Here is a 5,050-nt window from a genome sequence, read left to right as displayed (position 1 = left end):
GCTGCGTTTTCCTTTTGCATGTGTTTTCAGTTAACGCTGCGTTTTCCTTTTGCATGTGTTTTTTGGTTTATGCAGCGTTTTCCTTTTGCATGTGTTTTTTGGTTTATGCAGCGTTTTCCTTTTGCATGTGTTTTTTGGTTTATGCAGCGTTTTCCTTTTGCATGTGTTTTTTGGTTTATGCAGCGTTTTCCTTTTGCATGTGTTTTCAGTTAACGCTGCGTTTTCCTTTTGCATGTGTTTTTTGGTTTATGCAGCGTTTTCCTTTTGCATGTGTTTTTTTGGTTAATGCCGCGTTTTTTGTTTGCATGTGTTTTGTTCAATACCGCGTTGTGACCGTGTCGGCCACCGTAGGTTCGGTAATTTGACACTGTAATTCCATTACTGCACCTTCAAGACTGTAGCTAAAAGTGCCTGCTATGGGCTACACTCAATATATTAGCTACACCCAGGAAAAGCTAATGCAGTTTCATACCAAAATCATACAACGAATCCGTGATAATCTTATGCTGTTGTTCACATTGGTTTAGAGAGGTGCCGAGGTAGTTTGTGGTGCTGTTGGACTGTATTGTAATATACCAACAGGTGTTTCTATTATTGTGCCCACCTCATTTATATCTGTGAAGCTAGGTAACAGAAACACCTCTATATGTTATGGAGTACAGTTGAACAAGTGCACAAACTACTGTACAGCCTCCAAACCGATGATACTGTTGAATCAACACGTCTTTAAAACAGTTTCAACACAAATTGAACAGTATACCTTCATGAAGGAAGGATTATCACACTAATGCTGAATTAGGCTGCATTAGTATTGGCTGGGTGTCCCTAATAAATTGCCAAGACTCTCACCTGCTGTTTTGATACTGTACCTTGAAGCTTTTTATTCTAAAAATCTTTTAATTGCTTCACTGCCAAAAGCACTGGTAATTTTCAGACGGTTGTGAGAACTGAATTTATTAAGCGTAAAACCTGAATGGCTCGGTAATTAGCAGTTATTGGCCCATACTGTACAAACTTCTACTCAGTTACTCAATAACCTTAACATTTTCCAGTCTTGAATTTGGTCTCACAAAACCAAGTTTGCTCTGGCAAACTGTTCAATTCTACTGCTACTTGACATAGTACTGTGTTTAACACTGTTGACCATAGTGCTGGACATTGTGGCACTGTCTCAATTTAGTTTGTATTTTGAAGGTGTTTATATCAGCTAAAGATGTGAATAGAAGAAAACATGTTTACAACATAGAGCCCAAATGGCACAGTAGGTATTTGGATGTCTCTACATGATTTGTTCCTCGGGCTCCGTGCTTCAGCACATTCATTTTAAATAAAATATTGAATACTAGAGCGTCTCATCCTTAATTGAGTAGGTTTACATTCATACAGAAATAATTGCATGGGAGATACATAACACAGTGCCCAAATTGCATGGGTTCAGAAGCAAATGGACACTTGGTGACTAAATGTTTGACAGCTGTGTATTTTTTCCATAGTCGAAAGAACTCGTATGTGGTGTTCAGATTGAGGCAGTGTTGTCTATCAGTATGATGAGTAAAGAAGTGACCATGCAAATGAAGAAGATAATGAGCACCACCTTATTTGTCAAACATGGTGGTGGTTCTGTTATGGTTTGGCCATGTTTGGCTGCCAGTGGAACCAGCACACTCACAATTATTGATGATTTCACTGCTCAGTGACAACAGGATGAATGTTCTCAGATTAAGCCAAATGCATCAAACAGGACAGTGATCCTAAACATACAGCCGAAGCAACCAAAGAGCCGTTCAGAGTGAAGAGGTGGAATATCTTCATCTGGTAGAGTCACTCATCTGATCTGTCTGGCTGAACTGCATTCCACTTGCTGAAGACCCTACAACAAGCAAGAGCTGACAGTCGCTGCATTGAAGGTCTGTGAGAGCATCACCTCAGAACGTACAACGTGTCTGCTGCTGTCTCCGGATCAAAGAATTCAGATAATCATTGACTGCAGTGGATTTTCCAGAAAACACACTGGTGCTAATATTTATAGATTTTCGAGGTGCTGAATATGAACATGACCTTTAGGAGTGCTGATTTGCTAGAAATTTTCAGCTATTTAACCATTTACATTTTATGTCTATGTGCAAAAACTAACAGACAAGTAAAGCTTGTCCCAGATGAAATCACATAAATAATGTGACTTTTCCAAAACACACTGCATTTCTTGATTGGTGTTAAGAAAATTCAGCTTGGAGAGATTGAAACTGGCATGAATATCTTTTCAGTTAGAGTAAACATTCACTCATCCTAATGTACAGGCTATGTATGTACAATATGTAGCCTATCCATCAGCGTAGCCCAGCCAGCATGGCTGAGACTGATGTCAGTACTTGAGAATTAGAAAAATAATTGTGGGGTGGGGGGTGGTCAGTTCACTGTAATTTTATAGGTGTAGTGGGCACCGGCCTCTGTTTGCAGTATATTTTGTTTGTGCATTATTTTTATTTATTTGAAACAACTGACTGATCAATTATTTGATGAAACAGTTTTGGATTGTATCATCTGAGGAGAGATGTCATTTTCCCAATTGTATATACGGACTGAAGGTTTACAGGTTCATGTGACGACAATTACTGATGAATGTCTGTTATGTGTTGGACCACAAGACTGGAGATATAACTGACCTACACACAGGATACAATGTGGCCTGATTTATAGTTAAATGAAAGTACTGTGCTTGTAGAGCCAGTCAGAAATCTGCTTGTGAGAAGCTAGAATGTTGATGCACCTGAATCTTCTCTGCACTGAAATGAACAGATGAAGAAACCAGGTACAAATTAACCAGGAGACATTTTTAGTAGCAGCTCCTCTCTAGATCAGCTAAGTTTCCCTATTATGTATTCATAGTTTCCCTAAAGTGTCAATAAAATCTTAATTTTTTACAAAGCAGGATGATTTTTTTATGTTGCCACAACTTTAATCTATGGACCCCAAACAAAACCCACAGACACTAAACAATGTAAATAATCTGTTACATAGAAATAGGTGTTTCTTTGTGGAATATGTTTGAATGTGCTGTTGCACACTGGAGACGTGCTCCAAGGAGAGCTATTCTTGTATCCAGTGTTAGCATGTGACTTTCTTAGCTAAAACTATGTATAGTATGTGTATTTTGGGCATTTGGGCCAGTGCAGTTCAGAGCTGTATTTGTGGCCTGAAGCAGCACTGGCAAGCTGCAGTGACCAGTCCCCTGAACACTCAGTTGTGTAGGGCCTCAGAAACACTTTGCTTTCTGCCATCGCTGGTGGAAAACAGCTCCAAAGGAGAAGATTGGCCTCTTGGAAAAAGGACGGAGGAGCTGAGCCAGCTCTAAGAGAAAGATGAGTTCCTCAAAAGGGAAACAAGAAAACGGCTGGGTCGCACATGGACTGCCTGGCTCTGCCTGTGACTGTCCAAATGACAGGCTTCATTTAAGATGTGGGTTATGTTTGTTATTAATAATGAGTTGGAGCTGCCATTGAAATGTAAATAAGATGTTAATTGTTAACAGAGATGAAAGGATCTAAGAAATGTATTTCTTTAAAACCGTGTTTAGTTGACAGAATGCTGTTCTTGGCGAAGAGGTTTATTTTGAAGGGCAGTATGTGTCAACCACGTGACGAGTTGAGTGACGGGTGCCAATGTGGCATTATGGGACAGAAAACCCCAAAGTTGAAATTATACTGCACGTGGTTCTAGAGGTGCAAACGGTAAATGTACATATTTTGTATTTGTGCTCAATGTTGTTAATGTGCCTCTACTTGGTCATGTTTAAAATTCTTTCTTGTTACTTTGTTCTGTAGTTTTCACGATGTCGGAAGGAATCCAAGAGGGGAAAATAAAACTTTCTGAAGATGTCAGTATGAAGTGTGGTGATCCTTTGGATTAGAACTGAACAAATGCAGCTACACTGCTGGCTCAAAAACACATGGTGTTAAATAGCAGTGAAGGGCAGTGGGAAGGCCAGGCGTGATGGTCTGGAGGTGAGCCTGTGATAGGAGCTGGAGTGCAGAGATGAAAGGTGGAGGAGAACAGTGCAGGAAGCGTAAGAAGAGAAGAAACTGCTCTGTGAGGATTGGCTCAGGAAGGAGACGCTGTGGTGGAAGGAGGTGACCTGGGCTTGTGAACAGATCAGCCTCCTCACCTTCATGAACAAAGAGCTGCAGGTACAGGGCCTCGACTGACTGTTTCATCTTATTTTATTCATTCTAAAATGTTTGTTTTAGATGAAATGAGAATTCATTTTAGGAGGTGGAATAAAAGATTTTTCCTCAGGACAACTGGCAGGAAGGGGCAAGATCTGAATGAGAACAGAGAAGAAGAGGGACGAAAAAGGAACAGGAGCCTTCTTCCTGTAACCACCACGCCATCCCCGATTCCCCTTCTACCTTACCCCTTTACCCCTGCTCCATCCCTCACTCTTACCCACTCCTGAAAACAAACCCTCCACCCCCACACATTCCTTCTTATTCATGTATTACAATAAACATGTAAATAGTTTAACTCAATTCGGCTAAGGTGAATTATATCTGCATGTACATACTGTAGCTTTCTTAATATACGCATCATTTCAATACAGTAGTATGAATTGATACCATCTCCAAGGCAATATGCTGTAATATCCTCACAGAATGACTTGGAAAACTCCAGTACAGAGGCACTTGCCTTTAGTCCTGTTGAAGGTGCAGACAGTGTGAAAGCACAAGAGAGACCAGCTTGATAGAACCACTGGAAACATAAGTCACACAAAAATGTCTCACCTGAAATTGTTCCATCCTCCTGACAGGTAAACACCAATGTCATCATAAAAAAATATAACATGATGGTAAGCTTACACTTTACCATAGAGTTATATTTGAACTCTTTAACCATAAGTTGTTGCTGGACATGTAGTTATTTTGTAGGAATATTTTAGACAAGCAGGTACTAAAAATTCAAAATCTGGCCTGTGCTGCTTCAAAAACAGTTCATGTTTTAGTCCACTAGATGTCAGGGAGCCCCCACATTTTGAAGTTACTGCCAGATCTCTGTG

The 5,050-nt window shown here is 40.1% G+C and overlaps 1 long non-coding RNA gene across 1 annotated transcript in view; it reads left to right on the top strand.

Moving 5' to 3' along the window:
* Positions 1-4,467, top strand: part of LOC109957133 (uncharacterized) — a 7,874-nt gene extending 3,407 nt beyond the window's left edge. The window contains exons 2-3 of the long non-coding RNA XR_002274501.1: positions 3,822-4,184; positions 4,294-4,467. This is a non-coding gene — a long non-coding RNA (uncharacterized LOC109957133). The remainder of the gene's footprint in view (positions 1-3,821; positions 4,185-4,293) is intronic.
* Positions 4,468-5,050: the final 583 nt, after the last annotated feature.

The sequence above is a fragment of the Monopterus albus genome, unplaced genomic scaffold (assembly GCF_001952655.1).
Source record: "Monopterus albus unplaced genomic scaffold, M_albus_1.0 scaffold24.1, whole genome shotgun sequence".
Classification (NCBI taxonomy): domain Eukaryota; kingdom Metazoa; phylum Chordata; class Actinopteri; order Synbranchiformes; family Synbranchidae; genus Monopterus; species Monopterus albus.
The sequence above is the reverse complement of the archived record's forward strand: the minus strand, read 5'-3'. Positions and strand labels throughout refer to the sequence as shown.